At 42.5% G+C, this 21,771-nt stretch overlaps 1 long non-coding RNA gene across 1 annotated transcript in view; it reads left to right on the top strand.

Annotated features, from left to right (window-relative positions):
* The window catches only part of LOC147117216 (uncharacterized), a 74,029-nt gene extending 53,341 nt beyond the window's left edge, over nucleotides 1-20,688 (top strand). The window contains exons 2-4 of the long non-coding RNA XR_015078392.1: nucleotides 10,696-10,823; nucleotides 15,265-15,508; nucleotides 20,534-20,688. This is a non-coding gene — a long non-coding RNA (uncharacterized LOC147117216). The remainder of the gene's footprint in view (nucleotides 1-10,695; nucleotides 10,824-15,264; nucleotides 15,509-20,533) is intronic.
* The last annotated feature ends 1,083 nt before the right edge of the window (nucleotides 20,689-21,771 follow it).

Raw genomic sequence — 21,771 nt, 5'->3', positions numbered from 1 at the left:
TTCCCTTCGGATATTATTATTATTTATTTATTTATTTTTATTTATTTAAGATGGCGGCTTTTCCCGCGCTTGGCGGCTTTTCCCGCGCTTGTCTTCTTCCCCCGCCGACTCAAAATGGCAATTCCTGTGCTGTTGCCATCCACGCCTCCCAGGGGTCCTTTATTTTCCCCTGCTCTGCTGCTGTTGTTCCCCGCCGCTCCCGCGGTCCTTGTGGCCATAAACGCTTTTCTGGCTGCTGCGCGTCTCTGCCCCGATTGCAGTCCGGCCCCTGACACCAGCTGCGGTCGTGTTCTCCGCCCTTTGTCGTTTTCCCTCCCCTTCTCCCACTGACAACTCGGCCGACTTCCCCCCCGTGCCGCTCGATCGGGCTTACCCGCCGCTGTCGTAGAAGGGATGCTCACTGATGTTTGACTTCATGGCCAGAAAACCAACCCGGGGTCCCGATGGCCTCCCGTGCGATGCAGTGCTCAGCAGGATGTTGAGGGCGGATGCCCTTTTTCGACGCCCGTTTCTGAGGACGAAGCTTCCTTGGATGCAAAACTGCCGCTAGGTAAGATCAGACTCGTCGCCACTGTTGAGTCTGTGTTTTCAAATGCAGTTATACTGAATAACAGGACACAGACTACAGAAGTAAGTAAACAGGTCTTTAGTGATTGAGGGTCAGGGCTGAACCGAGATACACTTTGCTCCGCAGGGTTTATATACTGGTGTGGTCACCACCGGTACTACAATGTACAGGAGCCATCAAAAAGTAGTCCATCACCTTAAGGTATCCTCTTAAGGTAGTACAGGTTACATACACTACAGGAGTGCTTCTCCCTGTTCCGCAGTAAGTAGGAGTGCTTCTCCCTGTTCCGCAGTAAGTAGGAGTGCTTCTCCCTGTTCCGCAGTAAGTAAGAGTGCTTCTCCCTGTTCCGCAGTAAGTAGGAGTGCTTCTCCCTGTTCCGCAGTAAGTAGGAGCGCTTCTCCCTGTTCCGCAGTAAGTAGGAGCGCTTCTCCCTGTTCCGCAGTAAGTAGGAGCGTGTCTCCCTGTTCCGCAGTAAGTAGGAGTGCTTCTGCCTGTTCCGCAGTAAGTAGGAGCGCTTCTCCCTGTTCCGCAGTAAGTAGGAGTGCTTCTCCCTGTTCCGCAGTAAGTAGGAGCGCTTCTCCCTGTTCCGCAGTAAGTAGGAGCGCTTCTCCCTGTTCCGCAGTAAGTAGGAGCGTGTCTCCCTGTTCCGCAGTAAGTAGGAGTGCTTCTGCCTGTTCCGCAGTAAGTAGGAGCGCTTCTCCCTGTTCCGCAGTAAGTAGGAGCGCTTCTCCCTGTTCCGCAGTAAGTAGGAGCGCTTCTCCCTGTTCCGCAGTAAGTAGGAGCGCGTCTCCCTGTTCCGCAGTAAGTAGGAGTGCTTCTGCCTGTTCCGCAGTAAGTAGGAGCGCTTCTCCCTGTTCCGCAGTAAGTAGGAGTGCTTCTCCCTGTTCCGCAGTAAGTAGGAGCGCTTCTCCCTGTTCCGCAGTAAATTTGAGGCCACTGCCAGGTGCCTCCCACCCCCCCACCCCGCCGGTTAGACTCCAATTACAACCTCGGCCGGTGACTACGCTGGACAATCTTTGTACCTCCTGTGATCATGAGCTGTCTCTGGGGCCGCGACTGGTGCTTGCAGCTCACCGGTAATAAACAGATGAGGCCGCCAGACCAAATTGCCTATGGTCCTGTCACCGGCCTGTTTAGGCATGTGCAACACCAATTTCTAGGCCCATATTTCTCACACACGGCACTGGAATGCTGTGCATTCCTGCAGTTTTGTTACCTATTTTTTTTAAAAATAGTCTAAAAGCTAATTTTCTCTTTTTTCCATCCGGATTAATATCGGCCCCTTTGTTTCCCGTAATATCATCACGACCTTGCGACTGTTAGCATTAAAAACATCTTTTGTTGTTTGTGATGATAATGCCCATAAAAATGTCATTTCATGATGCAGAATCTTAATGGTAAAAAGTAAAAACATAAGAGCATAAGAAATAGGAGCAGGAGTGGGCCATTTGGCCCTTCGAGCCTGCTCCGCCATTCAATAAGATCACGGCGGATCTTCTACCTCAACTCCACCTTCCTGCACTATCCCCGTATCCCTTGATTCCCTTAATATCCAAAAATCTATCGATCTCTGTCTTGAATATACTCAATGACTGAGCATCCACAGCCCTCTGGGGTAGGAAATTCCAAAGATACACAACACTTTGAGTGAAGAAATTTCTCCTCATCTCAGTCCTAAATGGCCGATCCCTTATTCTGAGACCAATCCCTAGTTCTAGACTCCCCAGCCAGGGGAAATAACCGCCCAGCATCATTTCTGTCAAGCCCTGTAAGAATTTTGTATGTTTCAATGAGATCACCTCTCATTCTTCTAAATTCTAGGGATAATAGGCCTAGTCTACTCAATCCCTCCTCATGCAACAATCCCCCCATCCCAGGAATCATTCTGGTGAATCTTCGTTGCACTCCCTCTATGGTAAGTATATCCTTCCTTAGGTAAGGAGGCCAAAACTGTTCACAATACTCCAGGTGTGCTCTCACCAGGGCCCTATATAATTGCAGTAAGACTTCTTTACTAACATACCATTTGCTTTCCTAATTGCTTACTGTACCTGCATGTTAACTTTCAGTGATTCGTGTACAAGGACATCCAGGTCTCTCTGAACACCAACATTTCCCAATCACTCACCATTTAAAAAATATTCTGCTTTTCTATTTTTCCTACCAAAGTGGAGAACTTCACATTTTTCCACATTATATTCATTATATTCCATCTGCCATGTTCTTGCCTATTCACTTAACCTGTCTATATCCCCTTGAAGCTTTGCATCCTCCTCACAACTTATATTCCCACCCAGCTTTGTATTGTCGCCAAACTTGAATACATTACACAATGTTACCAACAATGTTTATTATACATCAAAAAGTATTATTTTGACTGCACTGACCACTGTTACTTTACAGCAGCAAACTAATTCATGTATGAAAGTAACACTCAGTGATCCATTATAGTCATTAAAGCTTCTGCACGACTAACTCACCACCTGAAGGAATATTCATCCGTGCACTGACACCACAAAAAAAAACATCAATAGTACAACAAATACTGCAACCTTTATCTCCATGAAAACTGATGTGTTGCCCATATAAAAATGTAATTAATTAAAATTTAACAATTAGAACTTTTAGAAAAGGTTCTCGCCTTTTTTCATGTGAACACAAACAAGCATTGCTTGTCCCTTGGTGTCAATTTACCACATGCTCAATTACACACGTGTTCAGTGTGGTTCACAAATGTACATTCCTTCCCTTCCAGTTGAGGCACATAACACAGATGTGGGCCTAAAAATTCGGTGCTTTGCACCTCCCGTTAGCACCCTAAGAGGCTCAAAGCAACTAGCGCCTGGGCGCAGCGCCGCCAATATCTCCCATGATATTCAGCGGGAGGTTAGCGGCGGTGGTAACCGTTAGCGCCCCACGGCACTGCACCACTGGCGATGACATCATCACCGTGCGCAGTGTCCCGCTCACGCCCCAGCCGCCATCTTCAGTAGCGCCCCCTGACTTACCGCTGGACGCTATGTCTGACAGGGTCAGGGGGGCCTACCTGCGGCCAGGGCGGCGCAAATTAAAGGGGAGGTGCCAGGCGGTCACTTTTGTTGCTGGCCACCTGCCAGCATCTGCCCCCTCTGCCATCCCCGGTTTCCTGACCCGCCCCCCCGCGGAGGGCTGGCTGTGCTCCGTGAGCCCGGCACTTCTCTTGAGTGCCGGGCTCTTTTGCCGGCACTCTGATCCCTGGTGGTCCAGTTGGGCCCCGGGCCGCGCTGCGCTAGGCCCCTCCCCTTTAATAAGGGTAGGAAGGCCTGCAGTACCGCGGTGCGGCGTGCTGCAGGGCGCGGCGCAGTGGCACATAGCACCGCGATATTCACTCGCAGTGTCCCAAGAGGGAGGCGAGGCGCTTCCAGTAGCACCCCGCTTCCCTCTTGGAGAGCTACCGGTGAATTTCGGCCACGGGGGCGCTAATTTTTTCGGGGTGCTAAAAGTAGTTAGTGCCCCAAAGAGGGCGTGACTCAACTTTTCCCCCGTGGTGTGTTGCATCACGTGGCGCAGTTCTATATTTTTTACTTTGAGATCAATTCTGTCCAGCTCAAGAAGGCTTCTGCTACAAACAGAGAAAGGAATGTGCTTTCTATCGAAACACAACTGAAGATGATAGGGTGGCTTGAAAACGGAGAATCAGTAACAAAACTTACCCGTGAGTTTGATCTCTGTCTCTGCACCAGCTACAACATTAAAGCGATCTGGAAATTTAATAAGGAAGAGAGCAATTATCACACAGCAGGATGGCCAGAGGTCAAGTTGTGTCAAAGGTGTGATCGGTGTTCCTTTAGATTAATTCTTTCCGAACTTGCACTTGACAAAGCACATCCTGAATATTTGTAGCAAGCACCAGTTGACTTACAAACTTCAAAAGGGCCACGATATCTGCATCAGTATTGAATTTTTGAATCAGTAATGAAATGTAGGAAGTTCTCTGACTGGTCCATGTGACCGAGATGTTTGTATGATTGACAGCTGCAGTGTAGACTTAAGATGGTCTCATGTAAAGAATACATTTACTTAACTTAGAAGTCTTTCTCATTTGTCAACTAGCATGCAATAAGAAATGCTGCATGGTGTCAGAAATGGAAGTAATTCATTGTACCCGAATGTTTTCGAATGGGACAGAAACTAATACGGAGTATTGAAAAGCTAGCTTCCTATAGTCCAGGCACTTTTCAGTTAAGTTGACAGATACTGTATTTACTCTGTATATAGTTGAATGGAATGACCTCAAATTGCTCTTCTGTCTGTAACCTGCTCTGCAAAATCTGCTTTGTTTTATCAGGCGTAAAGCCATTTTAAATTAAAAATTTCAATGTTAAGTATGAAAAATACAACCACTCTTTAGATCTCTGAGCCTATTCTTTAATCAAAGGATATGGGGAAAAGGTAAAATAATTGAATTAGAATGGAAAGCTCCAGTTAAACATCTCGTACCAGCACAGGTGTGATGAGATAAATGGCCTCTTTTTCAGCTGTCATTTTTATTATTTCTATCAAATACACCAATCTCAGCAAAACTAGAAATGGCAGACAATCTAGCAAGCAATTACAGGAGCATTTGAATATGAGGTAACTATGAGCTTGCATCATATCTTAATAAACAGCCAAAAATTGCCAGAATTCTGTACCGATTACCAGAATTGGCAGAGAGGGACTGAACATATTGAGACAGTTGAGGATGCACCTGACACTCATTGTTCTTATCAATTGCAAGAAATCTGTGCAGGGGAAACCAATTAAATCTATCACCGTTATATTTGCAACAAGACCCGGGTGAAATTTTATCAGCACACACAGCAGTAGGGAGATGAAATAATGGAAGCCTTTAAGAGATTTAAGACAAAAATGAGCGCTAGATTCCTCTAACTACAGCGAAAGATCCAGTTAAATGGTACTGTAATGGCCGCCTCCCTACCTATACTGTCCACGCTTTATGGGCGGATTGAAGAAGTAGCAATGGCAGCACTGATTGACACGAAAATGGCGTTGGAGGTGCTGACAATGTCAGTTGGCCACGATTCATGCATATTTACGAGACCCCCTGTCTGTTTACAGTGGGACCAATGGCTGTTAGATTGCAGTCTGCCTGAAAGTTGGGAATGGGTATACCCCCAGTAATAAGTTAACTGATTTATTCCGCCCCCCCAATTTTCATCAAAAATTGCACCCAAAGAATTCCTAACAAAAGACACACCCCAGCTGAACAAGTTATCGGAACTATTTCACCCCATTCCACCCCGACACAGCTGAGCAAGTCATCGGAACTTTTTCACATCCCTCCCACTGGGCAGGTCATGGGATCCCTTGAGTGAGTTATGGTATCCATTTACCAGCCCCTCCCTCCAATGCTGACAAAGAATTCCAGGACCCTTTTAACCTGCTCAAATCAGTCATTTCTTCAAGGGCGTCTGAACGAGCATAAAAGGTCCAATGCCACTCAAGATGCTAAAACATACCCCCTCCCCGCAAAAAAAATCCCATCCCCTTTCTGCAATAAAGATGGCGTTTAGCACTTTCTGCACTCAAATGGATTCTGAGTGGGTTTGACAGGGTAGATGCTGAGAGGTTGTTTCCCCTGGCTGGAGAGTCTAGAACTCCGGGGGGCATAGTCTCAGGATAAGGGGTCGGCCATTTAAGACTGAGATGAGGAGGAATTTCTTCACTCATGTGGTTGTGAATCTTTGGAATTCTCTACCCCAAAGGGCTGTGAATACTCAGTAGTATATTCAAGGCTGAGATAGAAAGATTTTTGGACTGATGGGGAATCAAAGGATATGGGGATTGGGCGGGAAAGCGGAATTGAGGACAAAGATCAGCCATGATCTTATTCAATGGCGGAGCAGGCTCGAGGGGCCATATGGCCTACTCTAGCTCCAAATTTTTATGTTCTTAATGTTCTAAAATGTTAAAAAAAAGAGACAACTGGATTGTTCTTGCAATTTTGGCAATTTAACACCATCAAATGAGAGCCATTGCTGGCCCAAACTGTCGTCTGCCCCATTTCCCTCTTTCCTCCTCCTCCTCCTCCTCCTCCCCGAGTGTTTCTGCCAGCCAACCCTTTCCCCACAGATTGGGGTCGATTTTCCTGAAGCTGTCGGGAAGGAGGCGGGACTACAACTTTTGGGTTTTAGACCCGCCTACTTCGACGTCCGGCCAATCCGTGCGATTTTCCCTTGATTGACCTTGTTGAGCCTGCCCAGCGGGTTCAGCAGGCCAAGTAAGGGCCACCCGGCAACAGGTGACGTCACAGACTGCAATTTCATCTGTCAAGAGTTCTTGACAGATTAAATATCAGTGTTTCACAGCTGTTTGAAGCTGTGAAACACTGACAGTCCGACTTCTAACATGAGTCCTTCTGCACAGACTCAGTTAGAACACTCACCAGCACTCAAAGCTGAAGGCTGTCACTTTTCACAGATCGCAGCCGTTCAGCTTTAAGTGCCGGCTGAGTGATGGGCTCCCGACGGCTACAGGAAGAAAGGCTGTGAAGGTAAGTACAGGTAAGTAAAAGTTCTTTACACACTTTAGACACACCAAACACACTTACCTTTACACTCATGCACCCATCACTCACCTGAGCGCCAAAATTGCGACCCTTCAACCCGACGGCCCGCCTGCTCTAACCTGACGTGGTTCAGAGCCGTCGGGAATCCCACACGAAACCCCTCAAAATAGGGATTAGGCTAAAAACTGCCCATTAACTACCTGTTAACAGGCAGTTAATTGGCACTAATCCCTTCCCGCCTGGGGCCGGCAGGTCCCAGTGCGGGGCGGGTACCCGCCGCCTCTGAAAGTTGCGTGGAGCGGGGTTTTGGGCGGGATGGTGTCGGGACCCCCGAATTCGGGATTTCCCCCCCCCCCACATGCCTGAAACCCCGCCTGATGGCTCCACGAAAATCGACCCCATTATGTTTATCTTCCCCCTCCCCATTGAATGTATACACTGACCAGCTTCCCCAAAATTGATCCCGAGCATGCTTACTGGTCAGGTCCACCCTCCCCACCTTTTTTCACCGAGCATGCTTACTGGCCACCCCCACTGAATGTCTTTACCAGTCCCCTAATCCAACCGAACATCTTTACCAGTCTCCCCCTGCGATGGTCTTTAATGAAAACCCCCCTTTCCACTCACTCAGTCTACCAACCACCCATCCCATGACTGCTTTTTCTGACCTTCCCACTAAGTGTGTTTACCGACCTTCACCATCCCGAGGACCACACTTGTCAACTCCCCCCCCCAAAATCAAGGGTATCTACTGGCCATTGCCCCTTGTTACTGAACATGTTTAGCAGACAGCACATTTGCCTGCCAGAACGCTCTCCTGTCCCTCCCCCCATGGCCCCCTGCTGTTGCAGCTCTTCCTTTTCCAAAGTACTGACAGATTTGTTGCCTACATGACAACAGTCACCACGTTTCAAGAGTATTTTGTCATTTGTAAAGTGCTTTGGGACGTCCTTAGGATGTGATAAGTTGTTAGATCAATGCAAGTTCTTTCTGTAACACCCATCTTGTGGAGTTCACTGACAATCCTCCTGCTTTTTGCAATGCGTCCTGCCCTGATTCTGACACAAACTCTGCCAGCTGCCTCTAGCGTTTGACAGCAGCTTTAAATTTTAAAAAAATTAGAATTATGTTGGAATGAATTAAAGCCAGAGTAAATTTGCATGTTTCACATTAATAGTTAATGGCTTGTTAAGCAGCTCACAAGTATTAACAACAGACTTGCATATTTGCATGACTTGCATATAAGCACAATTTTAGGAACAAAGGCAAAAGTTAAAATTCGCTCCATTAACATCACAAAATTACTACCCCTTAATATACAATTAGTTCATGCACTAGCTATAATACGAAGAGCCCTTTGAACCCCATATTGTCTTTCTGACAGGAGATGTTAAGGTTTAGCTGGTTAACATGTCCTGTGCAGAATTTGAAAGAGGTTAGATGATCTGTGTCAAATTGTGGGCCCATTACTTTTCCTGACAAACATTCCCCCATATTATTGGCTTTTAGAGGCGATTGAAACCAAAGATTAACCTGTATGTTTAAAATTTGCATCGACTGCTAATTAAGCTTCTTTGTGTTTTATTTTATTTCACGCTAGTTGTTTTTCTATGCACACACAAGTGTGAAGGAATAGCCATAATTCAGAGAAATACACGATACTATGAACAGATTTCTAATATTATTAATAAGAGACATACTGGGTTTAAAAGACACAAGTCTCAGCAGACAGGCTGTAAATGGAAATACGGGCTTCTGAGAAAAGATCAGTTGATAACAAAGTTGTAAACAAGCTTTGAAATGGGAATTAGTTAAATATTCTAAAACAATGAACGATTGAAGCAAACCATTGGTGGGTCCGAAAGGTCTACGGTTTGCAACGAACACAATGGGAAGACCCAATTTAAGTGTTACAAGCTGACACGATAAAACAAAAATACAAACATTAAAAGAGGCATGTGCCTTTGAAAACATGACATCAAGTAAAGAAACCTGCTGGTCAAATAGTTTTATGTTAAACTTGGATGACAGGAAACACGATTAAATATGCAACCAATTGAGATAGCTAGAAAACAAATAAACACACAGTTAAAGTGGTTCTGATTTACATATATAGTAAAAACCATACCAACAAGACTTTGAAGATATAACTTCAATAGATGACACCAAGCAACTGCATTGTGTTTGTATTAAACTTGAAGCAGAATGGAGTCAAAATGTCTGCTTCTTCTTATCGTGTCCACGGACAGTCTATACATAGCCCAGCCAGAACTGGACACATTTTTGTGCCTTGTTGAATTCGGCAAGATTTGCAACAGTGCAGGGTTCCTCTAACGATGGGCATTGCAGGAGATGTTGCATAGTCTGTGCCTCAGTTTCACATTCACAAGTTGTCGGGCTGGTTGAATATCCCCATTTGCTTAGTGACACCTTTGAGCAACCTACACTGGTCCTAAGTCTGTTAAGGCACTTCCAGGTTGCCCAGTTGCAATTAGCTCCTGGGGGAAGGCTTTCATCAGGTAAAATTTCCATCGCTGGGGGTTGTTCAAGACTGGCGAGCCGGTCTTTCCACAAGCTAAAAAGCAGTTAAGCCAATATTAAGAATCTTCGATAAGAAAGGCATCAAACAGAAACCATAGCTGTCATTGTTTTTATGATAGTTTTTGGAACACCTAAAAAGTAGAGAAATAATTATGCATGCAATAGTTGAATTGATAGTAACATAGAAAGCATTCAAAGGAAGCATTCAAACAGAGGTATCAATAAAGACAATTAGCTGACATCAGCAGAGAACATCAAAGAAGAAACCAATGCCAAAAGGGTATAAAAAATAAGACCTTTTTAACAGAACGTCAGAACACCCTGAACGGGCAGGGCATTTCTCAACTTTCCAGAGGCATCTCTGTAAGTTTTTAACTATGAGTCTCGGGTATATCAAAGTGATTGATTTTTGGTGGAGGTTCTGGATATAGAAATAAGAATTAAGAAATGTTCTGGATTTAGAAATAAGTAAGAAATAAGAAATATAATGAAGTAAAGATTTGAGAATAAGGATCTCTAAGAAATAAGAAATGTAAGCTAATTGTACTTTGAATTGTTAATGTTGCGACTGATTCAACAGATGTTAACTGAATGTCGGCTCTTAAATAAAACTATATATTTTTAGAATTGTCTCAAAGAGTGAATCTGTAGAGACTCGCGAACCCACAAATTCTGTACACTCTTTTGTAAGGAGTTGCAGAAATCTGGGGGATATTCCGGACCCTCATAATATCCGGAAGGTTACAGTCTAGTTCAACTTATTAAAAGTACTATCCAGAGGACGGTAACATCTTTAGTCATTCCTTTCCTTTAGGGAGAGATAGCCTGAACCTTTAGACCCATTTAAGCGTCTTATGGAATTCGGCTATCTCTAACTTAAGTTGAGAGTGAACGTCTGGAGAATACGCCTGATCTGGAATAGCCCAAAAGGGCTAGGACTGTAATTAACCCTTCACAAGGATAAACTTTAGGAGCTAGTTAAAGAAAGTTTTACATGAATTCAGTCAACCAACGAAATATTTGATTTCATAAATAGAAAAATACAAGGGAAGAGGGAAAGCAGGAACACACTTCAGTTCAGCTCGTAGGCGAAGTCGAGCTGTACTTTATCACATCTCCGGCCACCTACAAAAGCGAGAAAAGAACAAATTAAAGATTAATAATGTAAGTATATGAAGAATTTGGGCGAACCTGAAATATACTTTATCACTGCTAAATCAAGCATGTGTGTAATATCGTTGATATTGATGCAATACTGTACTACAATTTCAGTGAAGAGCCCATCAGTGATGCTGATCACTGCAAAGTTGAAGAACCATAACATTTTAACTTGTATTCTGGCAATACATTTGACAGAATTGTCAAATTTTCTAAGTTATTATGGTGCCTGAGGACTCGGAGAGCTTTCAACAAACCGTTTGCTCAGCAGCTACTTGTTTAGCTCAGCTATTAATAGCTGGATCCCAATAGAAGCCTTTAATTCATTTTGAACATACAGACTTGCCGACTTATAAATTGAACTGGCAGATTAGTTCTACTGATTTGAGCTGATCCAAGTATTTTTTTTTTGTAGGGTCACTATTCCGTAGACTACCTCAGGGGGTTTACTGCAGCTCTGCTGACTTTGACATTACCACATACAACAGCAACTTACAGAATGGTCAGCAGAGTAATTTTGTTTAAATTGCATACCAGTGCTTTCAGAAGATCAATCGCCCTTCTGTCCACTGGGGCTAACAATTCAAACTATCACGACACTGCTGCATCTTCCGAGGTTCAACTTTTCAGTAGTTTTCATTGCAAATTCAATGAACTTGTGGCAAGAAATTATGACGTTTGCAGGATGAGGCTAACTTGCTGAAAATTGGTGTAAATGGACAAAAGTTTCTCAACTCTACCTTATTTGTAATGCCTGTGACCGATTAGAATGAAAATTAGGGAAGTACTTGTTGACTCTGCTTCGCAGTGGCGAAGGTGAACAAAGTGACATTCAGCTGGGGGTGGGTACCCAGTTTGTTCTAAATGATATACATACCCAGACCCCATGTAGAACCAAGATATGTACTATCTGATTGGCGCATTCCCGCTAGGGCAGAGCTTAAATCAAGAGTCATGTGTGGAGAATTCTGATCCTAATTTTGCACGGTGCAGCATACTAGAGATCCAACAATGTCACCCAATACCAATTATAGTGCGTTTACCAGAATGGTAACTGTATAATTTGAAGTGACTAGTATAATAGGCGAAAATTGTTATGCTCTGCACCTGGCACACGTCACAAGCACATATCTTAAAATTGTGCACTCCCAGTCCACGATTCAGTCACCATCCATTAAAGTAAATTGCTAGGATTTTTTAAAAAACTCATTCTTGGGATGTGGGCATCGCTGGCAAGGCCGGCATTCATTGGCCATTCCTACTTGCTCTGATAAAGTGGTGGTGGTCTTTCTTTTGAACCACTGCTCTCTGTATGGTGAAGATGCTCCCACAATGCTGTACTGGTTTGATACAAGTGAGTGGCTTGCTAGGCCACTCTGGAGGGCAGCAGAGTCCAGCACGTTGGTGTGGAACTGGAGTCACATATAGGCCAGACATTCATGAACCACTTGGGGTTTTTATAATAATCCGACAGCAGCATGGTCACCTTTACTGATACCAGCATTTTATCTACAGATTTTTTTAAACTGAATTCAAATTCTCAAACTGCGATGATGGGATTTGAGCTCCTGTTCGGTAGATTATTAGTCCAGGCTTCTAGAGTACGAGTCTGGCACCATAACCACTGCACTACGGTAACCCAATTGAAGGCCAAGGTTGCACAATTTTATGATCGGTGCTCCTGACGTGCACTAGAAGTTGATGCAACACAACGTTTACATTCTTGTTTTTTTAATCAATATACTACATGTCACTACCAAACACTGATACACATTCTCAGTGCGACAGACCCAGGGCCTTAGCTGGTAACCATTATTGCTGAATATGGTTTGCTTTCTAAAGACAATGGGGGGAATTTTAACTTAAAGAAACAGGTGGGTTGTGAGCGTGGGGGTAGTTAAAGTGTTAAAAATGTGAATCCCGATCTGAACCCACCTCCAACCCTCCCACTTTAACGGAGGCGGGACAGGGCGGGCAGCCAGCCCACTCCCAGGTGCCGGGCGGTCTATTTAAATGTTATAATGAGGCTGGAAGCCTCTTCTCTAACCTCCATTTTGTGTTTAACTGTAGCTGGTTGGGTTTTACACATGTTGTAAAACCCAGCAGCTACAGCAATGCGAGGACTGCTGGATCCAGGAGGTAACTGCCTTTACGCCTATCTCCTGGATCCAGGGTCCCTGCCTAACCCATCCCCTGTGATCGGAGACCCTCCCCCCAATGAGGCCTCCGATTCCCCCCCACAGGTCACCAATCCCGCCCCCCCCCCCCCAGGCCTCCGATGTCTCCACGAGGCCTCCCCGCTGCACCTCCGGCCACCCCGTGGCCCATTGCCCTGATCTTCGGCAGAGCATTCCCCCCCCCACTGTGCTCCTCCTGGCCCACGATCCTGAGCAAAACCCTCCCCTTGCTCCTCCTGGCCCCCGATCTTCAGCAAACCCCCACACCCCCATCCCCTCCGGCCTGCTATCTTCGGCAGAACAGCCCCCCCACCCCCACGCTCCTCCAGCCCATGATCTTTGGCAGAACAACCCCCCACCCCGTGTTCCTGCCGGGCCGTGATCCTGGTCAGACTCCCCCCGCTGCTGCTCCAGCCAACCCCGGCCCCCACGCGATCCCTCCCTCCCTTCTCTGAGCAGCCTAGCGCCACAGGCCTCCCCACCTGCAGCCAGCCAGCCTCTCAATCTGGCTGGCTGCGGGCGGGAAACAGGGGCTTCCCATGCAAGTCAGGCCTTGCTGTTAAAGTCGGCAGGGCCTGCAGGAAACCCGTTCTCCCGGATTTCCCAACCAACTCGGTGGTGCCCCCTCCCCCCCCACCCCCTGCTGCCCCCATTAAAATTCAGCTCAGAGAGGAGAACTAGAAAACTATTGCCTACTCTCTTAAAACCTCTGCAAGCTGACTGGCTGTATAAGGGAGGAGTGAGCCCTGTGCTCAGATTTAGTTATCACTTGATGTCTTCCCTTTTTTTTAATGTTTCTCATCCTTTAAAGGCTTTGCCATGAGGCTAATTCTTTACCAATCAAAAGGTATGAAAGCTCATTTTCAATCATTATATACTCATTTTAATTTCAAATAAACTTAACTAAATACAAAATGATGTTGATTTGAAACGTGTTCTTTTTTATTAGGGGGTGTTATTGCAATGTCAGGAAATCAAACTGTAGTTTCCAGTGCCAGCAGCAAGCATATGTAGCAGAGCCATATAGTGATAAAGCTCACGTTACACTTTTCCAGAAATGAGGTAGAATTTCCATGGGGGTTTTCCCTGATCTCCCACTGTAACTTTGGCAGAAGATTGGCAGAAATCCTGGAGAAATGGCGGAAATGGCCATTTATGTTGTTTCTCTGGGGTTTCTGCTATCCTTACGCTGAAGTTACGGCGGATGATCGGGAGATATCCTACCCCAACGTGTTTTAACACAAATCTCAGAAAAAAACCCTCTGCTGCGCCAATGTGACATTCAAAGTTTCCACACCAACCATCAGGAAAACCCTCTGAGGCTGCAAATTCAGTGCCAAATTTTAGATGATATATACCCACTAGGAAGTGGAATGCAATGGCCTAAACACCAAGTCAGACTCCTATTCAGTTTCAAATTCCATTTCACATGGGATTCTTATCAGAGAGAGGAAACTCATCAGCCTGGGCTGAGGACAAACAGAAGACCCAAGGTGAAAGTATAAAGGGTTCCTACTTCTGACTTCCTACTCTGAGCAGGAAGTTTGCCTACCAGGAGCACATGTCAGAAATTCAGACATGCACTGTGCACAGTTTTCTGATTATAAATCATGTGCAAGCATGCTCTAATTTTGAATGCAAGGTTGAGACTTGCCACCAGGAGCGTGAAGTCAGAAAATTACCTCTATGGGGGGATTGAAAATCTTCGCTGTTGACCCTGCTGAAGTAAGCAAGGTGAGTGGGAGGTCACTTAATTTGCATACGGGCAGTGTGTGTCCACATCATTACGAACACATCTCCGGTGCACAGGCTGGGAAGTCCAGCTGAGTAGATCAGTTCCAGGGGATTTCTGCCCAACCCCAACAACCCCACTCCCCCTCCCCACCTTTCCCAGCATATCTGGGTCCCAGCCTATTTCATGCTGGAGTTATGGCAGGCGTGTGCCTGAAGGGCCGAGGATTTTCATAATGTCCAAACTCACAATGTCACCTATTCCCTATTACAACTGTACATAATATTACTTATTGCTTGTTGATGTGACAGTTATGTTTCTTTCTGTCAGAGTTGGGGGAATTAGCCAGTGCAGTGTTTGCTGTGAGAAAATAATGGAAATTATTTTTATGTTATACTTCGTACACCATGAGTTGATAATTGATTACGTTATTTTTGTGTAGTGGACATAGAAATAGTTATCATTCAATTAATAATATATTGCAGTATGCTAAGTGTACACTCTGAAATTTATATTGAATTATCTTATTCCTCTACAGAATGTTTTTAGAAACAAGCCAGCACTACCAGAGTACAAGGTTGCAGATGCAAAAAAATCAAAATTCATCCTTTTGCATTACAGCACTTCTAAAGCGTTGTGGGACTGGCTAATATTATTGGCAACGTTTTATGTTGCTGTGACTGTACCATATAATGTTTGTTTTATTGGAATTGATGAAAACTTGCCTTCAGCAAGAAGCACAACAGTTAGTGACATTGCAGTGGAAATCCTGTTCATCATAGGTAAGCAGACAACCCTCTTGTTGATCTCTAATTTAGCTCGCAGTCAGCAGTTATTCATGTATTGTCCATCTCTGAATGAAGGAAGCAACTATGGCTAACCATAACCAATCCAAACAGGATCAATTAATATTAAGACTATCACAATATAATAGTGTACTGAATCTCTCTGATTATACAAGCAGTTTTTCAAATTCTGCTATTAGAATATGAACTCAATTAATTTCATTACAAATGCACAGATTTTCCCATTTTTGATTACAAATACTACCCATTGGCCTGTGGAGTTCACTCTGAAATGACCCTGATTTTTTAGCCATGGTAAAGGATACCATACGCATGTTAAGTGAAAAATACTGACTCCTGAGAGTCAATACAAGCCAGTGGTCTGATCACAAACTGGGAGACCAAAGCGCGAGTCAATTAAAACTATCTTCTGAGCTGTAAGATTAAATTGTAGCCTTGAAATCACACCCAGGTATCTGCTTATTTTTACAATATAAACTTCAAAATTGCAGTTTTCAGTTTGGGGTTAACTTTTGTTTTGCTGACAGAGGCCCTTATGTTATTCACCTATTATACTACACATGGATGGTTTAATGATTGTAGCACAATCACTGCAAGAAATTATATACCTAGGGAATTTTATTCAAAGATAACAGATGGCAGAAATCTTGCTGAATTTTCAAAGTGTATCCAGTCCCTTGTTGATTTCAGATTGCTTGGTTATGCCTCCCATGAATGTGCTAAACCAACCTAGAACTGCATACAGATAGATAGATAGATAGATAGATACACACACACATCTTTGCAATGCTTATGCCTCTGCCTGTATGAGGATGTGATGCAATAAATAGCTCCTGCGTATAAACAAAACGTTACTGAACTTGATGAAGATAATTAATGGCAAGCACATTCAGGATCAACTGATGATCCAGCTACTTGAACAAATATTGTTTAAAAAAAATTAGTTTGGGCATTGAATATTTGTTTTAACTAAATACTCTGTGTAAAAGGCTGGTCAAATATTTAAACAGATAGTTCATTATATAATGTGCTTGCCTTCAGTTATATTTCCTCCTTTCAGGTCAATACAGGTTTCGAGTGTGCAGCACCTCAAGATTACAGTCAGGTTATCAATCTAACTAAATGAGAGGAGAGACTACCTGATGCAGGTAGACTCACACCATTCAAAATGTTTACTGGATGCAGTGTAATTTCGACCCGGCGCAAAATGTGCTGCTGTCAGGAATGAAATTTGGTGGCGGACTAATTACAGTGAAAGCAAAATTTAAAAAAAACAAATTGGGGAATATTTGTTAGCTGAATTAGGATTAAGTGATGTAATATAAAAATACAACTGAATCATCTCTTGATGGCTTCAAAGAATATTTATATAAAATGCTTTTAGGAAAATAGTGAATAATTAACAATTATTAAGTGCTTATATGAAAACATGGGCCTGAGTCTCAGAAATGGTTCTGCAGTTTGTAGCTGTTCCATGTGTGTAAATCACTCAGTGAATATCAGAGCTGTCGGTTACAAAGCTCTAACCTTGTACACCGAAGAACCATTTGGTATTTTTTAATATCCGATTAATGTGTGATGCCAATTAGATTACCTCAGGGAACTTTATTGAATCCTTACCTATGCTCTGAAGAAGCAGTAGACTTTGATATTCATTGTTCTCACCTAATTAATATCATTGGGTAATGTTTTAAGCCAATATAGGCCTTAACAGGGGAGCTTTAATTTCATTGTGTGAATAAATAAAGGAGCTACGATCCTTGGTATCATCTCTGTGTGTTGCCTTAACCGTAATAATCCAAATGAATAAAAATCATATTTTAGAAACTTTTGTTCAAATACTGCATCATCTCATGCAGCCTCACACATGACACTTCTTCACTTCACATCGCTCTATCATCACTTGTTAATTACTTTTTTGCTACTTTTGTACGATTAGCTTCAGATCTAAGCTAGTTTTGGCGTTTTTATCCACTAGAACTGACCAGACTAACCTAGAACTGCCTGTTAAAATTAATCCCTTGCTGTTAGCTAGTTGTACAGCATGTTGAGGGCATCAGGAGGTTTAATTTAAATATACTGGGGTGGAGTTTCCACTAGATTGCCCTGGTTTTTCCAGCGCAATTCGCCTGAAATCGGCCAAACTAGAGCAACGATCGAGGAATTTCAAGTGCAAGTTACGTCCAGCCCAAATCGAGTTTCCACGATCTGTTGCACTGGTTTAAATTACATTGGAAGCTGGCCCCGCCCACAAAACTGGCCACACCCCCAGGCGGAATTAATCACCATCGCAAGCTTCCGCTAATTGCGTCTGTTTGCAGCCCTTTGAGGAGGCTCTCAAAATTAAGCTGCTTTTTTTAGGCATCGGGGCACTAATAGGCATTTATTGAAAGTTTTTGAATACTAAAAAATATTTAATTTACTAAGAAGCTGACTACTGTACACCAATGAAACTAATAAATGGTTCGGTTTAGTTTTTTTCCTTAAGTCATTTTCAGTTATTCAAAATCGGGTTACTTACAGGTGGTGGATGGGAACACTGATTAAAAATGCTTATTTTTTGTATTAAACCCATTTTCAGCTGTATTAATAAAACCGCACCAGGTTACCACTCTTAACTGCATCAAGGAATATTTTTAATACAAGGGGAAAAAATAAATAATTACGTTCTAAAACGTTGCCGGATGGCACTGGTTCATTTTACACTTTTGATTATGTAAATGAGTTTGAGCGGAAACTTGAACGATAACTTCATTTCGGAAAACTAGCTCAATTTTGAGCACACTTTGCGCCCAGATTGCCGATTGCGTCGAAAGTGGAAACTCTATCCCCATTAGTATACTATTACAATATTCTAATGTCTCCGCTAATTCATGAAGCAAGTCAAAGTAGAGTCAGTGATTGATCTTGGTTCCTATTAAATTTCTACTACTGTCACATGCAATTATCCACTAAAGTGTTCTGATATTTTCACTAAAACAGGTTTGTGCGTTAAGGGGTAAATTTTCCGAGTGTTACCTTGCCCACCACCAACATGCATCAGAAAATCATGAGCAATGCACCCAATATTTTCTGATGCACGTTGGTGGCAGATGAGGTAACAAGCTACAAGTGCAGACACAGAATAAATTAGGGTAAAATATATTCCATGGTAACGTTGCTAGCTGTCGTATTAGTTTTGAGACTCAGGTCCCATGAACTCTGCTGTTATATACAATAGTAAAAGCTCTTTTGCCTAACAAGCTTTCCATTTTTCTCCACCCATTTCTTGCCTTTTAATATCCCTTAATCGTTTCTCTTTCCTGAAGCACGTCTTGTTGTCTCAAACCTATTTGCACTATTCAGTGGCCTTTCTTGGTAACTTAGTCCATAAGTCTCTTACCCTTTCTGTAAACCAGTTCTGCCTGACTCACTTCCCTTCTTACTTCTAAATTCTTAAATTTTTAAAACAAAAGCAGAAAATGCTGTAAACACTCAGCAGGCCAGGCAGCATCTATATGAGAGAAACAGAGTTATCGTTACAGGTCGATGAGCTTTCATTAGAATAGGAAGATGTCAGGGATGAACAGCTTTTAAGCAAATACAGAATCAATGAAAAATGGGGGCAGAGAAAGAACAAAAGGGAAAAGGTCTGTGATAGAGTGGATTGGAAGGCAGGAGTGATTAAATGATAAAAGGGATGATGGTGTAAGGTAATAGGTGAAAATTGGCCAAGTACAGAAACAAAAGATGGGTCCAGAGGAGGCGTAAATGGTGCAGCAGAATAGCAGAGGAAGAAGGGAGCATGGAAAATCAGGCAAAGCGGAGAAGGTTCCCGTCACTCAGGAATGTAGTGGAAAAAAGGAAAAAAGATTCCAGTGGTGTGGACCATCCTGCTGGCTGATCGGAGATCCCCACCCCATATACCATCTCACACCTCCTCCACTCCCAATGGCTCTGGTGCAGCCATCCTCCACCTGCTGTCCAAGAGAAAATTGGAGCAATGGTTATGATCTAAAGTTGTTAAATTCAATGTTAAGGCCAGCAGGTTATAAAGTGCGTAGTAGAAAGATGAATTTTTTCCAGCATCAACAGTATTTTGCTTTTGTTTTAGTCTTACATTTTTAACGTGCACCCTGATATTAGAACCCATTACAACCTTTAGTGTTGGCTACCTTATAAAGTGAACTTTGTTTCTGTGGCGTGTACAGTGGTCCAAGATAATATCAAAGTCTTAGAAAAAAATGTTTCAACAATAAATTCCTATTATACAAAACAGACCGTAACATAATTTTCAAAGGCTATTTTCAGGGAATTTATATTTGCAAATTATGGAATTTAAAGATTATTGTCATGACTAGACACACATGAGACACACCATCTAAAATAACGTAGTTAATAATATTTATAAAACAGTAATGAGTGAAAAAAATTGGCCAAAAATTCTGAATATCCATTAAAAGTCGACTGTTTTTACCTTTAGTGCAGTCATTAGCAAAAGACCACACAAATAGATTGAAAGATCCCAGACAACATTATACACATCGTTATATCTGTAATTTATAGTTTCTTATCTACGACAGAGCTACTATAGAATTTAGCAGGTCAAATAATGAAATGTGCGAGTTGCTAGCACCTTGCTGTGGAGTTAAGTCACATTGCCTCTCCTGTGATGGCTAGTTTATGACACTCCTCCCTCAAGCCATAAAACTTGTACACTGCAGTTGGGTTTTCAAGCTTTGCAGTGTTACTTCCATAGATACAGCCTACTTATTCATGCACCTGATAACCTTGAGATTACACCGTGCATACAAATGGTTAACACATTTTAATAGAGGTGGTAATCCACTTCAAATAAATAATTGTTTCTTAAATTTTATTTCTGTGGAATTTCCAATAAATAATTTTGTTTACAAAGACAGTCAGAAAATCCACATATAATTGTATTGCATTTTCATGTAAGCCTAATAAAATAATCTACAATACATTTCCTAACTGTTTTAACTGCTTTATGTCAAACAGATATTGTTTTGAATTTTCGAACAACATATGTCAGCAAGTCTGGTCAAGTTATATTTGAAGCTCGATCTATTTGTATTCATTATGTAACAACATGGTTTATCATCGATTTAGTAGCTGCGCTTCCTTTTGATCTTCTCTATGCTTTCAATGTCAATGTGGTAAGTACAGTACTCACTTTTATTTGAGTCTTTTTTAATATCTTATTTATTGTTACATTAATGTGTTTCTCCCTGACACTGGCCTTCAATGCTATCCTTAAGTCTCACATCTTTAAGGTCAGATGTAAGGGTTAACAAATGTATTGTCATTACTGGAAATTCGTTAAGCATAATCTATATTTTATTATGCAGAAATTTGGTGCCAGTATTTGTCATAACCTTAAGGTTTAAAATGTTTCAGTTGCTAATGGCAGAATTTTTCCTGCTTTATGAGATTTTATCACTTACAAAATTATAGTTTTCTGTAAATAGAAATTATGACGGGTTACTCTATAATTCAAACAAAATCATAACTGCTACAAAATGCCCATTAAAATTTATCAGTGAATATATGATAAGAAACCATGATTTTGAGTAATGTTCGAAATCTTTTGTTCTGCAATAGTAATATATTTTTGCTGGTTTAGGGCTGAAGTTATACTATAATTCTTAAAATGAAAGGTGCTAATAGTAAATAAAATGAAGACAGTATGTAGGATATCAAATATGAAGCGAAATGGCTGATTACTGAAACAATGAAAAGAACATAGAATGTAAGAAAGTGTGGAACAAGAAATAGACATTTATCCCATTGAAGCCCTTCTTCCAGTGGGCCGTGTACAATTTGTACTTTCATGGATTTTCTCTAATTTACCTAATCTGCCAAATGCATAATTACATATAGCACTTTCAAAAAGAGAAACATTCCTCCCTGAACTTGAGGACAATTGAGCAAAAAAAACTCTGGAGTACTGATCTAACATTATTGAACTCAGACCTGTTGCATTGGAAAAGTGATATTTCTACAGCCAGGATAAGTGAGCAGCTATTCCATGTCACAGCATGTCACTGAATATTAAATCATATATTTCTGAATTCATTGTAAGGACAAAGAATGAGAAATGCACATTCAGTCCATTTATACAAGGCTTGTTTCAGAATACAAGGTGATGATTTTGCATCCTTTTCAACCTCGCAACTATATCCCTGTGCCCATGCTGAGTCAGCAACTGATTCGGATCCCCTTTTCGATACTTCAGC

Source organism: Somniosus microcephalus, chromosome 5, assembly GCF_052327205.1.
Source record: "Somniosus microcephalus isolate GS21.2 chromosome 5, FLI_Smic_1.0, whole genome shotgun sequence".
NCBI lineage: Eukaryota > Metazoa > Chordata > Chondrichthyes > Squaliformes > Somniosidae > Somniosus > Somniosus microcephalus.
This window is presented reverse-complemented; position numbering and strand designations above follow the sequence as displayed.